This window comes from Condylura cristata, unplaced genomic scaffold, assembly GCF_000260355.1.
Source record: "Condylura cristata isolate star-nosed mole 26May11 unplaced genomic scaffold, ConCri1.0 scaffold00014, whole genome shotgun sequence".
In the NCBI taxonomy this organism is placed as follows: domain Eukaryota; kingdom Metazoa; phylum Chordata; class Mammalia; order Eulipotyphla; family Talpidae; genus Condylura; species Condylura cristata.
Window position 1 is genome coordinate 51,869,404 of NW_004567115.1, and position 19,749 is coordinate 51,889,152.

At 49.3% G+C, this 19,749-nt stretch overlaps 1 protein-coding gene across 1 annotated transcript in view; it reads left to right on the forward strand.

The window, feature by feature from the left end:
• Nucleotides 1-2,141: 2,141 nt before the first annotated feature.
• The window catches only part of EXTL3 (exostosin-like glycosyltransferase 3), a 59,676-nt gene continuing 42,068 nt past the window's right edge, over nt 2,142-19,749 (forward strand). Inside the window, exon 1 of the mRNA XM_012724807.1 lies at nt 2,142-2,268. The gene's annotated coding sequence lies outside the window, so the exon portion shown is untranslated. The remainder of the gene's footprint in view (nt 2,269-19,749) is intronic.

Here is a 19,749-nt window from a genome sequence, read left to right on the forward strand (position 1 = left end):
ATGCCCCCTAGGGAATGCAAACTTGAGAACAGATTGTTTCTATAAAAACCAAGTGGAGGGTTGGAGGAAGACCGAGTACCAGTACTTGCTAAAAATAATTGTAATAGAGCTGATCCGGCTGAGAAACAATTACTGGGGAATGTTTCCGTTTTTTTAATTTTAATTTTTCAATTAAAATATTTAGTTGGTAAAAAAAAAATAAGAAAAAAGAAACAACTCTTTGGAAACCCAAAATGGAACCTGTTGATCAAATAAATCATAAAGCTGGTGATTCAACCGATTCAAAAGAAAATTCCTGCACTGCGCATCCAGAGACTTTACATAAATGTTCTTCAAGCACTAATTGGAAACAAAATCTTCAATCTGTCTTTTCATTGATTCCTTTCTTGAGCTGATTAGTTCAGTGAACAAGATTTCCTACGCTTTACCGTTTTATGTCAATTTGTTTTAGCATTCTGAAAATCACAGTTGTAATTTTGCTTTGGAAATGAACTGGGCTCCATATTTCATTTCTTCCAGATCTTACCAGAGTGCCGACGGCATGTGTTCTGCAGATGCCTCTGATGACAGGACTTTATTTCCCTAGCCAGTAGTGGGGCCAGCTCGTCTTTCTTACCCCGAGTCAACATTATTGTTTTGTTTCATCTTTACTCCTTCCTTCTTCTCAGCTGGCAGCATTGCTTCTTCTAAAAGGAGAGCAGAAGGGAATGTGGACTGCAAAGCCTCAACAGTCCCTTCCAGGGCTGGCCATGTGTTTGTCATAGTTCTGGATGCTAAAAGGAAACTTAAAATGAAGTGAAAGACAAGTTAAAAATATATTGAAAACAGATGTTTGCACTTACATTAAGAAATTCCAAATGCAGCCCTTTGACCCAGCAAGTCTCCTTCTGGAAATCCGTCCTGTGGAAATAATTGAACACATGCAAAGAGATTTCACTCTAACATGCTCGCCTCAACCTTCCTCATAATGAGCACGAATTAGAAACGACTGGAAATTTCAACCGCGGGGACTTGGCCTATAAATACCATAGAATCCCTTGGTTAAAAAGAATGTGTTTCGGGAGGAAGAGGGGAGAGAAAGTGGGTAGGGAGCACAGTGGACTATGGTGGACTGTTTAGGTGGTGGGTGTGCTGTGCCAACGATACCTGAAGAAGATTCTCTACCAGTAACTCCTGCAACCGTGTAAACACATGTTATCTCAGCAAAAAGAAAGAAGGAAGGAGAAGGGAGTGGGAAGGAAGAAAGAACTTAGTGCCATATATAGGTACAATTTATTCATTGCAAAAGCATAATCTATAAAATGTACAGTTTCCCTTTTTGAAAATAAATGACAAGGAGACTTTACATCGAGGTGATATGGTAGTAAGGAATTGTTTTCTCACCTGCGTTTTAAACTTCCTACAGTAAACTTCTATACAGATCTTTTTAAATGAAAAACTACCCTAAACAATTTGGCGCCTGTGATCATCATTATATGACTTGTTTTCTTTGGAAGTAATTGATTATAGAAATAACTATGTCAGTAGTTGAAGTCCTAAAAGCAACGCAGTCATTTCTGTTACTCTCCTGCCGCCATACCACCTCTTCCCCTGGACGCTGTGGGGCCTACTCCATAGCTCTGTGGAGTCTTGTGACAAGTTTTACTTATTCTCTGTAATATGTAACGTGGAGACATTTACTTTTCAGTTTGGTCTGAGTTTTGGAGAGCTCCTCCTCGTTATCGGCCAGCGGAGGTGTTAAAACACCAGCAGCCCTGAGTTCACAGGGTCTCACTGAATAATTAGTGTGGACTCCCGGCCACCCAGGGTCACTCTCACTCTTTTGGCCCCTCTGAACAGCCACTAATTGTTGAGTTAAATTCTGAGTTGGTATTTAATAATGCAACAAACACTTGAGAACTGAGTCTGGCTTCAAGCCCTGACTCTCTTTGACTCCTGTGTTCTTGGGAAAGCAACTCAATTTCTCTGGACCTTGGTTTCCTCACTTATAAAATGAATAGTCTACCTTGTGGGAAGGATTAAATGAAATACAAAATGTCGAATGCCCGACAAACTCTCAATAAGTAAACTCTCAATAAGTAGTCATTCTTACGTGTCTGATACGTGGCAACTACTAAGATTCACGTTCATTCATTCGACAGACACTTAGTGAGTGCTTCTACGGAGCAAACAGTGTTCCAGATGCCAAGGTCACATCCGTGAACAAAACAAAAGACTCCCCTGTTCCTGTGCAGCCTACATTGTGCAGATGCAGAGATGCAGTACAAGGTGGGTCGTCGTGAGTATGACAGCGGAGTTAATCTGACCCTTCTTATGTGCCGGTCACTGTGTTAAGTGGTCTTCAGTATACGACCTTGTTTTCACATAAACCCCGAGAGCTGAGACTGCCGTGGTCAGTTGAGAGCCTGAAGCAGCCTCAGAGAGCATGCCCCAAGTGGCAGCAAGTGGGCAAAGAGGTGAGCAGCTGCCCTCACGCCCGGGTTGTCTGGTCTAAAGGCCCACCTAGCCACTCCACCTTCCTACCGCCGCGCGAGAGTCTGGCCTCTGGGCCCTGCACGAGCTCTTTTTTGTCAGCAGTGCTTTCTCAACATCTTGCCAGAATTTTCTGCTTGGGAGTAGGACATATGGGGGAAGAAATGTGAGTTTTCCTCATTTTGTAAGAAAACCCTTACTTACTCTGCAGGGAACAGTCAGGGAGGGAATAAAGGAAGTGCTGCCCAGAGTGGGGCTTTGAATCCGGTAGGCCTCACCGCTGCCTCCGCGTGGAATAGCCGCGCCAGCTGGGGGGCCGCCGCCTCGAGGGGATACGGAGGACTGGGGTTGCCCCGCTGAGTCCCCAGATGCTGGTGTTCCTGCCACTTGACCGTAGAGGAAGCCAAACATGGGCGCCTCCCCCACATGTGAGATTTCCTTCTGTGGTCAGTTACCAAGGTCAGCTGCAGACCTAAAGATATTGCCGAATTTTGATAAGTTTTATGAAGAGTGCTATTACTGTTCTATTTTATGCTCCATTATCGTTAGCCTCTTTGATGGGTCTGCTGCTCTCCACAAGCACGTGTGTGCATTGCATGCAGGTTCGGCGCACCAGCGATTCCAGGCATCCTCGGGGGATCTGGGGGCACAACGGGACACTACTGTGCAGCTCACGGTGTCACATGGTCTTGATCTCCTGGAGCCTTTAGGAAGGATCCCTCCAGTCCCAAATAGCCTGCTCCCTCCTCTCCTCTACAATCACCCATCTGTTTGGAATATGCAATCCTGCAGAGGTAATGCTGAAAATACAGCTAGAATTGACAAAGTTGTTATTATGAAATCATTCAAGTATGCAGGAAAATATGAATGAAAATACCCACTGCTTGGCTTTGTCAGATCTTAGTATGTCGCCTTTTACCCCAGATTCTTTCAATTAAAAAAGAAATCCCGATGTAGTTAAGGTCCCACTCTGCTGTGTGCCCAGTTTCATTCCTTCCCTTCCCTTCGCAGAACTCTGCTGACTTGTCATCAGCATGCATGCTGTGATGCGTGCGAGGGCAAATGGCTTTGCTCACGATGAACTGAGCTACGTCCTCGGCCCATGTCCCGAACACACGGGCCGAGTTTCCCCGGTGGCATCTGGAGCGGCAGTTGCCAGGCCACGGTAGACACACGGGTTTCTCTCCCTAATATTGCACCTGTGGTGGTGTGTTGGCCAACTTCTGCCTCTCCGCCACTGCTGGTGTGGCCTTTGAGGCTTTTGGCCTGTCGGAGGCCTGTGACATGCACCACTTGTTGAATGGACTGTTCATTCCTTGTTGAGTGCCCTTGGCACCTGTGTCTGATCTTCTGTAACGGGGAGGTTTATTTCTGGGCTCCAGGTTCTAGTCCATTGGTCCCTGTGTCTATTGTCCAGCATGACAGTTTGCATGTCTTAGTTTTGTACTATTTTAAAATTAGGCAGTATTCTATTTTTTAAAGATTATTTTGTCTATTTGGGGCCCTTGACACTTTATATGAGATTTTGGCTGAGATTGCATTGAATATATATGTATATATATCACTTTGGATACTATTGACCTGAATGTCTTAACAATTAAATCTTCAGTGGGATACTGAGCAGAACCAAGGGGTATCTGGGAACCCTAAACTGTTAAGGGGAAGCCCATGTTGCCTGTTCTAGGGATTCATGTCACCCACATGCATATTGCAAAGTAATCAGACTCTGGTGTGCTCAGATTTTTAATTGATGAGGAGCTCAGAGGCCATCTAGAGAGGAGGTAGGGTTTCAAAATACAGACTAGCAAACTCTGAGAGCACTGGGGGCCCTCCTGGACAAACAGCCAGCCAAACAGGCTGGGTCCAGAGTCTGCGTCCACACCCTAAAACCAAAGCTGCCCAGGTTGCAAATCCAAGGCCCCTCCCACCGGACTACAAGCCAGGGCTAGGCAGGAGCAGGGGCAGGCAAAGAAGCAGAATCCACCAGGGCTCACAGCAGCTGAGTCCGCCCAGGAGGGCAAGACAGTGGCGAGAAGAAAATCCAGGAGAGCATCTGCCCATGGGCCTTCTGTTCCTCGCCCCATCCCCCAGAGCGCCAGGGCTCTTCCCTCCGCCCCAGCAGCCCCCACTCCGGAGGTCTGCTCAAGCCATGCCCAGAGCTGGAGTCCACGCTGTGGGCTCAGTGACGGGGAGCAGCTCTGAGGGCCGCACCCCGGCCGTTCCGCTGCTCCCGCTGCCTCCGACGGGCACAGGTTCACAAGCGCAGGCTGTCTTTGCACTAAGGCTCTCTGTCATGTCTTCCAACAGTGTTTTACACTTTTTTCCACTGTTTAAATTTTAGGTTGCTCGGTGGCTGATACCCTCTAGTGAGACAGCAGTATGTCTTCAGGGTACAACATGAGAGATTTTTCTGAGGTACAGTCATAAACTTTACTGTAGGGCGCTCCTCGGTGGCGCAGCAAGTTGCAGCACAGCAATATGAAGCTGTCTGCAGCTACTGAAGCGTGAGTTCAATTCCCGGCCAGGGAGGCGGCGCACATGGTGCCGCAGACCTCTTCTGACGCGTCCGCTGGCTCCCTTCAGCAGTGGATTTCAGTCAGTCTGCCTGTTCTGCTGCCCATTCTGTTGCTGGAGAATTCTCTCACCCACTGCACTTCTGGCCTATACCCCCATTCTTGTATGCATAAATAAATAAATCTTTAAAAAATTTTTTTACTGTAAAGGAAGAAAGCAACATAGTATATATTTTTAGTACCAATATTGGTTTCCTTAGTCCTGATCTCTTAGGATCCTTGAATAAGGGAAAAAAGGAAGAAACTTGTCTGGCTTACAGATTCTTGGGAGATTTTGCTTACTTCACCATGTTCAGTAGGTCACAGTAAGGATTAGTTTACCCTCTGCTGAATTCAACTAAAAAAACTAGGAAAATGTTATTATTGAACCCATGTCCAGTATCTTCTCTAACTCCATTTCCTATCATTGTATTCACATTGCAACATATATTTTTACATAACATAGGACAAAGGGTTTCAGGTCTTTGACTTTCTTAAGTTCTGTCTACCCTTTCTCATACCCAGTTCAGTATTAGTCCTTCAGGCATTTAAATTTGCTGGTACATGCCACAAACCCCTTCTCTCCCTTCATTAAGTCCACAGTATGCTGTGAAAGGTACTTAAATTACTTAGATTGTACTAAAACATTAGGAGAATTTGCAATCTACTCAAATTTTCTTTCTCCATGAACACAAAGACTGGCTATGCTTAGTCCCATTAAAGAATAACTCCAAACTTTTTCCTGCAGATAATGGTTCCGCATCAAAATAGTTTTTAACAAGGGAAACAGAGAACTATTATTCAGTGGACCCTTTCAGGCTGAGAGGAAGAAAAAGGCGTCTCTATGTGTGAGAGCCAGAGCAAGATGGGGAGAGAAGGGCAGATTTAGTCTTCCGGACCTGAGGCTCCACGTACATTGTGTATTGACTTTGTAAATCGAGCACGAGGCCTCTCTATTAGCACGTCTATTGAATATTCCCTCAGTATTCTGGGCACTCTGAAATTTGTCACCTGATTGACTTTTCACAATATCTCTGCACGACAAATCATCATTTTGCCCATCTTATCAGAAGACCAGTCTCCAAGGCTGTAGTTTTGCCATGGTCATGAAGCGAGTAAGTGACAGGGCTGGATTCAAAACAGAGAGACTGGCTCCCAAACCCCAGCTCTGGTCATTTTCCTAGTGTTGACTCCATCTATCTTCTATGTGGGGATTCAGAATCACTCGTCCTCCTCAATAGGTATCTGGCAAGCAAGGGCCCACATGTTGCATTTCACTCTGCCTCACATACATTATGATCTAGCCTCCTTAAAAGGGGACCTGGACAGGACAGGGGGAGATGGAGAAGAGACTAAGTGGGTAGTTGCTATAAACCTTGAATAATCACCAGTTAACTGGCAGTTGAGGGGGTGGGAAGGAGCAGGTAGGGTCAGGACGCTTCAGGACACAGCCCCTGAATATCCATTTGCTTTTTTAGATAATCTCCCCATTTCAGAGATGCCTGCCATTCAAAGCGCTTTCCTCTGAAAAAGGAGGAACAAAAGGTTTGTTTTGGTTTAGTTTTATTACTTTGCTTTGTTTCTCTATCTTCCACATGAGCAAAATTATTTGTTAGACCTGGCTCATGGCAAAGCCCTGAGGTATGCTGCTTTGGATCTTGCTGAAGTGCACTGATCCTGGACAGTGTGCTGGGAGCAGAACTAGGAGAAGGCGCTCTTGACTTCCAGGCCAAGTCCTAGCCTCTGCTGCTCACTGCAGCTTTGCGGCACATAAAACAAAAACTCACTCCCATAAATGGCTGACATGTCATTTAAGTTTTTCTTTTTAAGCTGAGGCAACATTGGCTTACAACACTAGATGATGCAGAGGTATATGCTCAGATATATGTTATCACACCACACCCACACCACAGCACCCATCATCTTCCTCCACGATAGTCCTCTTCAGCTTTTGCACCCCACCCCCACCTGCCCTCTCTAGTAGCTTCAGTTTTGCAGTCAGTTGTCAAGGGTTTGTTTTGGTTTAGTTTTAGTACTTTGCTTTGTTTCTCTGTCTTCCACATGAGCAAAATCATCCAGTGTTTGTCTTCCTTAGCATCATCCTTCTAGTTACATACATGTTGTTACAGGTGGCAAGATTTCATCCTTTGTATAGCTGAATAGTATTCCACTGTGTATAAAGACCACTTTTATCACTCAGCTGTCAACAGGCACTTGGTTGTCTCCTGATTCTGGCTGTTGTGCATGTGCTGCAGTGAGCACAGGAATGCAGATACCCCCATGACTTTGGTTTTTGCATTATTTAGATAGATACCAAGGAGCGCAACTGCTGGGCCACACGGCAGAGCTAGTTTTCATTTTCACGTGATTTTTTTTTTAAGATTTATTTATTTGTGCATACAGAACTAGGGTACAGGCCAGAAGCTCAGGGGCGGCGAGAGGCTTCACCAAAGACAGAGTGGGGAGCAGAACAGGCAGATTGAGGAAGTACATTGCTGAGGGGAGCAGCGGGCGGGTCAGGAGAGGTCTGCCTCGCCATGTGGTTGCCTCCGGGGCAGGCGGGGATCGAACTCATGCGGAAGTGGCTTTAGCTTCTCAGTGCTGTGTTTTGACCCACTGCGCCACCAGGGAGGGCCCTCACGTGATTCTTTTTTATTGGAGTGCAGTAGCCCTCTGTTTGCTGACTTTGGTCTGCCAGTACCTGCTTCTGGCAATTGCAGCTCTTTCACATCTACCACATGATTCTAGCAGGCTCTGCCATGTTCTCACAGCTGACTGGTCCAGGTGTACACCCAACCTTGGCTGGGAATTTTGTACTTACAACAGAAAAAACTTGAGAACTACTTGCCAGTGCTAATTATTGACCTTTTGATGGCCACATTTCCTGCCCTGGAAGGAGGCCATAGAGATGGCCTGTAACAAGAAGCGCTGGTGAGAAATGGCCAGAATCCTGGGAATATGCGTTCCTGGGACCTGTCTTTGTGGAAGCTGATGGCCTCCTGTCTCCTAGGTGGGGTTGTACACCACTCCTTGGATTCTGCCCTCCAGTTACTCCCCCATTCTGATTTGTGTTTCTATCATCTCCATTACCTCAGTAGACTCCTGATTGGAAAAGGGAAACTTGTATGTATAATTGAGCAGCTCCCAAGTTTGGGATTTAGGGGTGTTTTGGTATAGATCCCTCGCAAATATCAAGTCTACTGTGTTTTCTCCAAGTATCAAGGGACTCTTTTTGTATCTAAGTTCACTGACTTTCCTTTACATAGACTGGAGAAAGTTGGGGGGAAACTTTTTTAGCCCTGGAAACTCAAACACTCAAACTGCAAGTAATTTCAAAGCAGGTTTACCCCAGTATCCAAAAGTAAAACTCTCCAATTGGCTGTGTTCTTTTTGGGGGTCTAGAAATGCCATTTTCTATAATTTTCATGGAAAATATTTTGAGCATTCCCAGACTCAAAAAAATATTTATCAAATATTAACAAATAGGGAGTTTTACTTTCAGAGAATGAGGGGAACCTGTATTGGCTTTGCCCACAATGAGTATATGGCGGAAGGGAAATGGCCATTCACAATGTATTTAAGTTTTGAAGCAAATAGGACCAGCGTCCTCATTTGGGCTTAGAAGCGGAGGAGGGAAAGTGGCTGGAAGTGCTGTGGACAGACAACGGGCGGGCGGGCTGGCTCTCTGCATGGAGCACTGTGGGCAGTGGCTTGCTTGGTAGGGTGCTGACCTACAGCCGGACGGCACCTTCCATTAGAGGAGATTTTAAAAATTATATTCTTACTTTCATAGTTTATGGCTGTAAAATTCTGCTACTGCCCATCTGAACTCCCTACGTCCTTCAAGTTTCTGGATCGCATAAGAATGGGGACTGGTTTTTAAAACACACATTTTCACATTGTTCAGCATATTTTCTGGCTTTTGAAAGTAATCTGTGCTCATTAAAAAGATGGGGGAAAGTTGGAAAGCACATCAAAGTGGAAAGATCAGAAAAACTCACCCATGACCACCCCAGCAGCAGCATTCACAGTTGGGCAGATTTCCCCGAGGTGTCTTGGGGAGTGTTTTCCAAGCTCCATTGGGCAGCTGGCCAGGAATCTGTCCCTCTCTCTAGCCTCCTGCACTTCACTCCTCCTGTAATAGAAGTCTACTTCATCGACCTGCCCCGCCATAGTAAAACTCAGGCCAGCTGCTTGAGGGTTCTGGTAACTGGTAAGAATAGCAGGTCCCTGAGCATCCTGGCGACAGGGCAGCTAGAGGACGGGCTCTGGGCAAGGAAAGGCACCTGACGGCAGGGCACCCCATCTGGGAGCACCCCAAGCCCTGGGACACCACAAGGCGCCCATGCTGCCTGCTCAGAGACCAGGTGCTCTCTGCTCCCTCCCACCGCCCTACTGTCCAGTGGTTGCCGCAAGCAAAGCCCACTGCCCATCCTGGGCGAGGAGGGGTCCTGCAGGAGCCGGCTTCCTCCTCGTGATGTGAATGGTTTGGAAGGCAGATCACCAGCTGGTTCCGCGGCTACACCGCACAGTCCCTCCCGCCTCCGTCCACCTTGCTTACAGCCCCCACAAGCTGCTGCAGGTGGTCAGCGGTTGGCTTCTGTGCAGTAGCAGCCAGTTTGCTTAGGAATATTAAGGCCAGGCCACTTGTGTTCAGTTCTTGTTCGTTCCTCCTTGTAAACAAAAGGCTGTGTCTTCTGTGCATTTTTTCTGCATCCTGCTGGGGTTATTGCCCCCCTCAGTATATCTTGGAGATTTAAAAAATATCTGTACGTCAGAAGTTTCCTCATGGATTTTTAAACCTTTAAGGTAGTCCAGTGTCTACGCAAAGCATAGTGGAAGCAATCCTCTATTCAAGGGTATTGAATTCTTTCCTGTTTTGAATAATGCTGCAAGGAGTGACTTTGTATCTATGTAATTTCTCAAGTATGGCCGAAGGATAAATTCCCAGAAGTTCAATTACTGGGTCAAAGGAGCCATTCAGCTGTAATTTTGAACTCTGTGCCCAAATTCCTTCCATAGGGGGTGTACGGATTTATACTTCCACCCAGCAAGTGTGAGGGCATCATTTCTCTTGGGGGATCATTAAGCACTTCCTCCATGGTGCCTTGAATTGTTCTTCAGTTGTTTTAATGTGGATGTTGTCCTCCCAATTAGTTGGCAAGTTTACTGAGAGCAGGGGTCAGGCCTTGTATGGTTTCCCAGTCTTCTGCACTTATAAATAATAGAATATGGCACCCTCGGAGCACGTAAGTGTATTTGCAGTGCAATTTGGGAGAGTGAGCCAATTAAAGCTTAATGATAGGCCCTCCGCTTGGATAGGGTTCAGCTGAACTGACTCCTAACCCCAAAGTAAATTCATTTGAGAAGCCTCTTTTCAAGTAACTGAATGAGCCGAGAAGATGAAGCATTGACGTGGGCATTAGGGGCTGGGCTGAGGGCAGGTCCACCCTGACGCGAGGCCCTCTGTCCGGATCGGAGCGGTTTACCAGCTTCCAGCGGTGGCACCCAGGCAGCAGCAAGTCTGACCACGGCGGGTCCCTCCTCCTAACTCCACGCCTGTGCCACAGGCAGCAGAACAAAGAGCAGCGCTTACAGTTTCTGCTTCTCCCACCTCTCTAAATGCGATGTCATTGTGCTCTCACTGGCCCCTGGCTCGGAGCAGAGGTTCCCTCTGTCCTAGTGCCCACGTCACTGCTCATCTGCAGGGTCGTGCTGCATCGGCTTCCAGAGGGCTTCAGACTTTGGGCTTGCATGTCTCCTGAAAGAACTTTGTAAATCTCATAGCAGGAGCATAAAGGACCCAGGGGTGGGGAGGGCAGAAATAATAACGAACAACTATATACCAGAGACATTTTGCGGGGGAGTAGTGAGGAATGCAATAAAAAATGGGGGGCAGTGCATGGCACTATGGTGATGGCACACAGGGCAGAAGCCCACGGGGACTACAACTGGGATAGAAAAAGTTACAAAATGATGTAAAAATAAACTATTATAATAAAAAAAAATTGCATGCCCCCACACACTCACAGTCTGCATTTAAACTTGTGTTTAAATAGTGCCGAGGCCACCCGTCCCGATGTATTGTCAACGTTGATTTTAAAAAGTGAAGTTGGTGGAGGTACACAAACATAAGCCTGTGTATGTGCGCAGCCCTTCCGACACGAGCGCTTATTCTAACACAAACAAAATGCTGAGGAAGTGTCTTCTACGCCTGTGGTGCTGCTTTCTCTCTACTCCTATTTTAATGGGGAGGGTTTTCCTTTATTTTTGATTTGGACTGTTCTGAACAATAAGATACATCCATTTAAAGCGTGCATGTGGGGAATTTTGGTAATTGCATGTAATTGTACAGTGTCACAACAGTCAGAATGGCTCCATGTTGAGGCTTTTATTAATGCATAATATATGTATGATCAATATATAATGCATAAGCTTTATCATACATACATCATGCATTAATAAAAGCCCTTCTTGTAGGCAGCCAGTGCTATGGATGAGGGCCCCACGCTTATGTCCTTTAACCTAAAATACCTTGTAAAGTCCTATCTTCAAACATAGTCACATCGAGGGTTAGAGTTTTCAGCGTGTCATTTGGGGGGCACACAATTCAGACCATAGCCCCGGGGGTCGGGGCCTGAGGGTGCTAACTCAGACTGTCCCTGGGTCCTGTGATGGCGCCTGTGCTTCAGTGCAGACGCCCGTTGTGTGTGCGGTGGCCCTGCCCAGGGTCACACAGGATCCTGAGGAAGGACTTGTGTTTTGTTTGTGGTGTTAATTGATTCTGGCCAAAGAGAGAGCTGCTGTATTCAAAACTAATATAAAAATAACATATACTCATATATTTTAATCCCTGAGAATCAGGAATTTTAAGGCATAAGCAAGAAAAGTTCCATTTCTCAGAAAACTGTTTGGGTAACGAGGGTTTCAGTAGTGCACCAACACCGAAAGTATGGTGGGGAGGTGGGGGGCAGGGATCATCTGTGGAGGGGTGGAATGACTGCAGAAATCGAGTGTCAGTCCAGATTGGGCGACTGATCTCTCAGGAGCAAAGGGCAGGCGGTCAACAGGACCGCGAGCACTTTCATCCTGGTTGCCCCCGCCTGGCCCCAGTGACCCATGCCACACTTGGACAGTCTCACTTTGCGCAAGCAAACACCTGGAGGGACTTTTTTGGATAAGGGAACTGGTCAGTCGTTTGAGCTTTTAGGTCTCTTGTATTTTTTAAGAAAAGGTTTATTTATTTATGCACACAGAGCAGGGGTACAGGCCAGAGGTGCAGGTGCGGAGAGAGGATTCACCAGAGACAGAGCGGGGAGCAGAACAGGCCGACTGAGGAAGCACACGGCTGAAGGGAGCCGCGGGCGGGTCTGGGGAGGTCTGCCGCCCGTGCCCTGTGGTCACCTCCGGGGCGGGGATCGAACTCATGCGGAAGCGGCTTCAGCTTCTCAGTGCTGCGCTTTCCCCGGCTGCGCCCCCAGGGAGGGCCTTGAATGATTCTTTAACAGAATTCAAGGCTCAATTTAGGGTTCCTTCCTTTAGGAATTGAGGCTAGCACTCCGTTGTCTTCAGGCAGCTGGCACCACTGAAGGTTTAGTTCATTTAATTCTCTTCCTTTTTATATATGCTTTCCTCCCTCACTGAAGCTTTTCATTATCGCCAAGTCCAGTGTTTTAAACACAGGGTCTTTCTTCTTTCACTCGGCACAGGCATCCTGGCCCGCTAATAGTCTGGAGGCCCAGGCCTCTCTTCCCTCAAGGATGTCTTGACTACCCTGCGGTCTTCCTCTTCTTCCTCCTTTCTTTTCTCCTTTGGGAATACATGCTGAGGGAAATTGGCCCAGTTGAGACTATCTTCCAGGAGCCTCTTTTTCTCAATTTTCTTTTTTTTTTTGGTCGGCTGTATTCTTCTGAAGGTTCTCCTTTACTTCCTGGTCTGTGTGTGAGTACCTTCTAGTAAAGTTGGTCCATTACTGCGGCCTCCACCACCACACCAACCCTGTGTCTAATTACACCTTGATTTCTGGGCTTTATTTTTTCTAGGTCAGTTTTCCATGTTTGGCTGTGGACAAAAGCTGGATGAAGAATGCTGGTGGCCCCAACTTTTCTAGATGCTCAGACACCACCATTAATGAATAACCCAGTGACAGTCTTTGCACACTTCTGAACCTTATATCTGTCGCCACTTGGTTTGAAACTAACCTGGAACTTCCTCTCAAGACCTGCATTCCTGAAATGTCGATGCAGTGCTTTCCTTAACCTGCTCTTCTTTGACTCCATTCTAAAACTTTCTGTCCTCTAGGAGTTGGAGAGATGTCCAGCTTGCTGATGATTGCCTTATTTTGACGTAGCTGTGATTATTTTACTCTTTATCAGAATCACTCTTTCAGGGCCCTCCTTGGTGGTGCAGCGGGTTAAAGCACAGCACTGAAAAGCTAAAGCCACTTCCACATGAGTTCGATCCACAAGGTGCGGCAGACCTCTCCTGACATGCTGCTCCCCTCAGCAGTGGACTTCGTCAGTCAGCCTGTTCTGCTCCCCTCTTTGTCTCTGGTGAGTCCTCTCACTGCCCCTGTACCTCTGGCCTGTACCCCCGTTTTGTATGTATATACTAAATAAATCTTTAAAAAAATCATAGCTGGTTGCCCTCCCTGGTGGTGCAACAGGTTAAAGCACAGCACCTTGAAGCGAACCACAGTCACTGCAGCGGCTGGGGAGTTTGACATCAGGCGGGGGAGTGACCCAGGTGAGGCGGCAGACCTCCTGTCCCTCCACTGCTCCCCTCAGCAGTGTGTTTCAGTCCATCTGCCTGTTCTGCTCCCCACTCTATCTATGGGAAGTCCTCTCATCCCCCACACCTCTGGCCTAAACTCCAGTTCTTGTGTACATAAATAAACAAATCTTTAAAAATAAATTCTAAAAAATCATAGCCAGGTCCTCTTTCCCCCTCCTGCTCTCTGGTTTATCTTTTGGCTTGACAGAGTTTCCCACAGTCAGGCCATTGTCCTGGTGGGTGCACTCCTGGAGTGGAAGGTTTGCTGACTGGGTCCCCGAGTGTTGTGGGGCTGCAAGGGTAGAAGAATGAGGGTGTGTGAGCAGAGTGCTCCCACTGTTTACCTGGGCCAGGCGGTGAAGCTGCACTGGGTAAGGAGGAGGCAAGGGTGCTGTGTCCTCAAGGCTCTAGATAGAGCTGAGAATGACTTCAAGTCTGAATACATCTGGGGCTGGTGTGGAGGTTCCGGGGGCTGTAGCCGAGGTGGAGAATGAGCTATGTCAGTGGGTGTAAAATGACCAAGAGGAACTTGGTTAGACGCCAAGGTTTGGGGGATTCTTATGGAACTGAACTTAGGCAGCAAAGGCTGGAGTTTCAGGACAAGGCCAGGAGGAGAAGAGCTGGATAAAAGGTTGGTCAAGGAAGGGGTCCATTCAGGCCCGTCTTCCTTTTGCAAGGAGGGCCCTGGGGATGTTTCTATTCCTGGGTCCCTAAGCCAGTGGCCGCCATCCCAGTTGAACTGATAGCCCAAGACTAACGGGATAATGTCTTCATTGGCCTAGATTCGATTGGCGCCATTTCCTTAAAACTAGTCTTCCTAACACATTGGAAGACAGACTTGAATTGTGCTGAAGAGGACACATTATGGAATCAGAAACACTTGGGGTCCAGGCCAGTTCTGCTATTTATTAGCTCTGTGACTTTGGGTAAGTCACACATGTCTCCCTCCAGTTGTTAGCTATTCTCATAAATGCCGCTGCTCATTAAACAGAAGCTGCTATTTTGCCCAGATTCACTAGCATTTAACCCTCTGTCATGACCAGTGTGCATTTTTCCTGGGCTGAGATAGGCAGATATTAGCCAGGTTCTAGCAGCGAGAGCTGGGAGCCACTTCCTGGGGCCTGTGCACTCTTACTCTAAATGTTGCTCTGAGGTGCCTCCCAGTGCATCACACTAAGGGAAGGATCCCAACCGTACCTGAGTAGCTTTGGCATCGAGGCCACTGGAACCTTGGTGTGTGTGTGTGGCGTAATTATTCAAGCAGTTCCCTGCCTCGGAACTTAAGAGTGGAGAGGAAAGTTAGCATGGTGTTCTGCACCTGGTCTGCTCCCCCAGACCCAGTGAGCCTTCTTTTCAAGTTACCACCTCTGGCCAAGGCCTGCGGCTTCTAATCGGCCCATTGATTCGTCCTCCATTGTCTCTGTTCTTTCAAAAGTACTTCAAGAAGCTTTCAGGAGTTTGACAAGGAGAGAGAAAGTGTGTGTGAGAAGCTGTGTTATTTCGTAGTTGAGCATCTAGGAGACTAAAACAAAGTCCCTAGATGGCACAGGATCCTTGAAAAGCATGGGAGCACAAAGATTTCCACTTCAGTCGTCTCTGACTCCCACACTGCCGATCACCGCAGGGAGTCGGCGTAAGTAGGACACGACAGTAGGCGTCGCAGCCGCTCCCCTGGCTGCCAGTCTCAACCCCGGCTCCTCCGGCAGGGCTGGCGGCCCGGCAGGGCTGAAATCACCTCTGAGTCACGGACGCTGAGTCACCTGGAAGGAAACAGCTCATCACAGGGTAGGGGTGGCTAGGAATATTGCTGATGCTGTGTGGAGTGGAAATTAAAGCAGAAAACAGGCGATTTAGAGAGATGTTGTTGTCTACTGTGGGATAAAGTGGGATTCTCCAGAGAAATAGAACCAGATTTACCTGCTTAAGTCTTCTCCCTCCTCCATTTCACACAATTTGGGTGGTCCTGGCGCAGCCATGCCTGCCTGCGAGGACTCGGTTCAAGCTCCTCCTGTGCTAGGTCCTCGGCCACAGGGGGACAAGCAGCAGAGCTCCTGAAATTCTCCTCTCTGCCCACGACGCTGCGCAGAGATGGGAGCCCCGGAGAATGGGAGTTACGGAGCTTGGGCTGGTTTCTCGACTGTGCAGTCGCCTTTGCTGCAGGCATTCCTCAGAGGAAACAGGATTTAGAGGCCAAACCTAGGCTCCTCCTGGTTTCACAAAGCTCTGCTTGAGGGACCTAACTGATGTTCTCTGCCTGGAGCTGTGCAGAGCAAGGGGGTGGCTGAAATGGGCCACGGCGCTGCCACTTGCTTCCTTAGTTCGGTTTCCTGGGCAGAGTAGAGGAGGCTCTCCGTAGCACAGGGTGTCTGGCACAGCGACAGCCCTTCACTTCACTGGTTCTCAAAGTGCAGGCCCTGGGCCCGCAGCGTCGGCACCACCTGGGGGCTGTTAGAGCTAGAAATCCTTGGGTCCCACACCAAGCCTCCTCAGTCAGAAGCTGTAGGGTGAGAGTCAAATCTGGGTACATCCGACCCTGGTACATCGGAGCGAGTCACTCTGTTCAACAGCATTTCCTTATCCTGGTGGCGAGAAAAGCAGTCAGCCGCCAGAGAGGCCCCTCTTCTCCTTTATCTTCCCGAAAGTCAAGGGACTCCCCAGAGACCTGGAGAGTGGAGGCGGCCGGTCATGGCTCATTTCCTGTGTCAGCTTGACTGGGCAGGGGAAGGCAGACAGGTCCCAGAGTTTGGTCAGCCCTGAGTTGGGAAGGTCTTTTAGGGTAAGCTTAACATTTGAGCAAGCAGGCTGAGCAGAGCAGACGCTTCCCACTACATGGGGTGGGTGGGGTCAGTCCACGGCCTGAGCAGAAAAGGCTGAGGACGAGCCAACCCACCTGGCACCCTGCGCCGTGACAGGCGTCGCTTTCCAGCCTTTGCCCTCAGACGCTGACTCTCCTGCGGCTCAAGTCTGCTGGCTTTGGGACGAGAGCGCAGAACATCTGCGCCCCTGGGGCTCCAGCTCCCCGTGGTGGCACTCAGGATTTTGCCAGCCCTCATGACCACGCAAACCAGTTCTTGGTAGGAAATGTCTCCATAGCTACAGCAGCAGGTCCTTCAGCGTGTCATTCCACTCACTACTGTTTGGTGAGAAGCGGATAAGCAAGAAGACGATTCTGTCACCTGGAGTCCACACGTTCTCCCCGTATCTGTGCGGGTTTTTGGAGGGGGCTCCGGGCTCCTTCTGCATCCCAACAATGAGCACATGAGGTTCACAGAAGGTCTCAGTTGTCCTGGTAGGAGTGAGTGCGCCCCGCGATGGAAGGGTGTCCTGCCGAGGCTGGGGCCCCAGCCCCCCCAAAACCCCCCCTCCCCCCGCTGCTGGGATAGACTCCCACATCTCAGCCCTGACTTGGAGTAAGCAGCTTGAAAAATGAGTGAGCACAGGTGATTGTTCCTTATTAAAAGCATTTCAAGTCTTTAGAGTTACTGGGTGACCTCTTATGACCAGAAATATGCCATGGGATCAACTCTCGTTTCTATGCATCAGCCTATGGGCGAAGGGGCTTCATTACTGTCCTCTCTCCGAAAGCCTGGTTTCCGTGAGCCCATGGCCACGCTTACTGTGCTTCGGTCAGGTTGCCTGGGGGTGATACCTAGAAACTGAACTGAAAATTAGGAACACAACAGAGCATAGTCCCAAGAAACTCCAAAGCTGTTGTTTCTATTTTGTTCACGCTCTGTGTGGTGAGTCTAAGTCTTACTCGGTTGGTCAAATGTTCTTCTATGCATTTTTATTGGTCAGAAGAAGGCAGGGCCCCCCCACGCCGTGGGGTCACACCCCAACCTTGAGTTGTGCATGAAAGAGCTCAGAGGTTACGAGAGGCCAGACCAGCCTCGGCTGCTCAACAGTTCAAGCACAAATTGTGTGAAATGGAGGCGGGAGAAGACTTACGCAGGTACAGCTGTGCTGTGGCTGCGCCTCGTGCTGTGAGCGAGCGGAGGGCGCGGCGTCCTGGACACTGCTGCCCTGCGGAGCCACCCGCGCGGCGCCGTGGAGAGGGTTCTTGTCCCATTTTCCCTTCTCAGCGTGAGTAGAGGGAGGGGATTTGTTCAGGAAGCACAGATACTCCTGTTCTTGGCAGTATGAGCACAGTTTGGTATTGTGATGCTAAAAAAGCACATGATCATTTTTCCTTGTAGATTCCACAAACCTCGCCAAAGGCACGGCGAGGTTGCCCCTCAGCTGGCTTGGCTGTTCCTCCACGGGGCTCCTGTGCTTATCCGGCTCCTGAACTGGGGGCGAGGCCAGACGACCTGCCTTCTTGAAAGCGTCCCTTCTTAGGCAACTGGTCCCGGAGGGTAGATTTTCTTGCTTGCTTTGTTCATTGTATGGAATACACCCCTCCGGTCCTAGGCAGTCCATGGTGCTCATTGGGCGAATGACTCTCCTGAACCCCCAGGTGTCGAGACCTAAGCCTGGTGCTAGCTATCGAGAACTTACACATCTAGAAGAGATGAACATATTGGCCAGTACTCTGGAGAGCCAAGCTTCGCCTAACCTCAGCCGTATGTTCTGAGAAACGCGGCCTTAAGCCACGTCATGGTGGTGCGAATGCCGTCCGGCGCGCTCACGCAAAGCCGGAAGGTGTGACCTACACTGTCGGGGCACCTGTGGGATCCACCATCTCTGTGTGCTCTGTTACTGGCCAGAGCACCTCTCTGTGGTACTGTAGGCAGGGCTCACGGAGGAATTGACGAGGAAAGTTTTGGGAGACCCACAGTAGGTGTCTCTCGGGAGACGGATGGAGGTGGGGAGCTTGAGCAGGAGGGGGAGAGTCAGATACTCGCTGCGCTGGGTGCTGGGGCGGGGGTGGGGGTGGCAGTGGCGGGGGGGCGGCCAGGAGCCGTGGCAGCCGCGGAGCTGAGTCTTCATTCCTGCTCTGCCTGGCGTGTGTTCAGAGGGCAGGATGGATGGGAACACGTGAGGTGTGGGGTGCAGGGGCTCCCCAAAGGGACTTCCCAAGGAGGTGCTGCGGAGGCGGCGGGGAGGATGGGCATGAAGATGACGGGCGGCAGGGCCACAGCGGGCAGTGGTGGCCGTGGGACTGTGCGCACGTGGGGACCGACTGGATGTGGGACAAGGGGAGAGAAGGGATCGCGGTGGCCTATGGCGGTGGCAGCGCTCTGTGCCCGCGGCTGCTGGTGTAGCCGTAGAGGCAGTGGGGGAGGCGTGGTGAGAGGCTGTGGGGGCTCGTCTCATAATACTGACTTAGGAAACTGAGAACCACTGGGAAGAAAGGTCCAGAAAGCCCCTGGGCATTCTGGGGGCTCCAGACAAGTCAGCATCATGCACATTTATACGAATACCCATGCCTCGACCGGCCAAGAGCCCAGTCAGGTGTTGGTGGCTCAGAGCACTCAGAGAAAGGATACCGCTTAGGGGAAGAAACGCAGGACAGAGTGCTGGGGAGTCAGGCCCTCGGGAGCCGGACGATGCCCGGGACAGGACAGGATGCCAGGCAGAGCTTCTCACGCTCCTCAGGCTCAGGGCCTCTGCACCCTTCCTCCGCTCCTTCCCCGCCTAGCCTCAGAAACTGGAAATCTCACTCCCCGTTTGTGCATGTCCTGTGGTTCCACAGTGTAACTGTTCACTATTTGTCTTCCACCGCTGACTGCTTTTCTGCACCCGGTGCCCTTGAGCTCCTCCATTGGCTGTAAGCGGTCGCTCTTTCTCTTTCCTCACTTGCATGTTATTGACCCAGTCTCCCGTCAGCGAGCTCTGAGGTTGCTCCCATGTCTTGGTGATGGCCATGTCCTGGTGATGGCCATGTCCTGGTGATGATGTCAGGCTGCAGTAAGCACAGCAGGGCACATCATTGATGGAGACGACGGTCTCCTTGGGATACACGCCCGAGAGTGGGGTCGCTAGCCCACATCATTTCCACATTCAGTTTTTT